General features: G+C 46.6%; 1 pseudogene; it reads left to right on the top strand.

Annotated features, from left to right (window-relative positions):
* The first annotated feature begins 232 nt into the window (after nt 1-232).
* Nucleotides 233-350, top strand: LOC126163579 (5S ribosomal RNA; annotated as a pseudogene).
* Nucleotides 351-1401: the final 1051 nt, after the last annotated feature.

Below are 1401 nucleotides of genomic sequence, written 5' to 3'. Positions count from 1 at the left end.
ATAGATTACTCCTACTACCCCTCTTAAACACTGGTGTGACCTGCGCAATTTTCCAATCTGCAGGTACAGATCTATCGGTGAGCGAGCGGTTGTATATGATTGCTAAGTAGGGAGCTATTTTATCAGCGTAATCTGAAAGGAACCTGTGTGTGGTACACTCCTTATGACGAATTTCTATAGCTAACTGCTCCACTATTAATATCAGAATTTAAAATGGCTTTGGAAGACTTGAGGCAACGGCCTTGCCACAGTGGATACACCGGTTTCCGTCAGAACACCGAACTTAAGCGCTGTCGGGCGTGGCCGGCACTTGGATGGGTGACCATCCGGGCCGCCATGAGTTGTTGCCATTTCTCGGGTTGCACTCAGCCTCGTGATGCCAACTGAGGAGCTACTCGACCGAATAGTAGCGGCTCCGGTCAAAGAAAATCATCGTAACGACCAGGAGAGCGGTGTGATGACCACATGCCCCTCCTCTCCGCATCCTCAACTGAGGATGACACGGCGGTCGGATGGTCCCGATGGGCCACTTGTGGCCTGATGACAAAGTGCTTTGGAAGACTTAAGATCTAATAAGGCAGAATGGATAGATAACATTCCATCAGAATTTCTAAAGTCAATGGGGAAAGTGTCAACAAAACGATTATTCACGTTGATGGATGGAATGTATGAGTCTGGCGATATATCATCTGACTTTGGGAAAGCCTTAATCCACACAGTTCCGAAGATTGCAAGAGCCGACAAGTGTGAGACTTATCGCACTATCAGCTTAACAGCTCATGCATCCAAGATGCTTACAAGAATAGTATACAGGGTGTTACAAAAAGGTACGGCCAAACTTTCAGGAAAAATTCCTCACACACAAAGAAAGAAAATATGTCATGTGGACATGTGTCCAGAAACTCTTACTTTCCATGTTAGAGCTCATTTTATTACATAATCATGGAATGGAAACACACAGCAACAGAACGTACCAGCGTGACTTCAAACACTTTGTTACAGGAAATGTTCAAAATGTCCTCCGTTAGCGAGGATACATGCATCCACCCTCCGTCGCATGGAATTCCTGATGCGCTGATGCAGCCCTGGAGAATGGCGTATTGTATCACAGCCGTCCACAATACGAGCACGAAGAGTCTCTACATTTGGTACCGGGGTTGCGTAGACAAGAGCTTTCAAATGCCCCCATAAATGAAAGTCAAGAAGGTTGAGGTCAGGAGAGCGTGGAGGCCATGGAATTGGTCCGCCTCTACCAATCAATCGGTCACCGAATCTGTTGTTGAGAAGCGTACGAACACTTCGACTGAAATGTGCAGGAGCTCCATCGTGCATGAACCACATGTTGTGTCGTACTTGTAAAGGCACATGTTCTAGCAGCACAGGTAGAGTATCCCGTATGAA

This window comes from Schistocerca cancellata, chromosome 2 (assembly GCF_023864275.1).
Source record: "Schistocerca cancellata isolate TAMUIC-IGC-003103 chromosome 2, iqSchCanc2.1, whole genome shotgun sequence".
Classification (NCBI taxonomy): Eukaryota; Metazoa; Arthropoda; class Insecta; order Orthoptera; family Acrididae; genus Schistocerca; species Schistocerca cancellata.
This window is presented reverse-complemented; position numbering and strand designations above follow the sequence as displayed.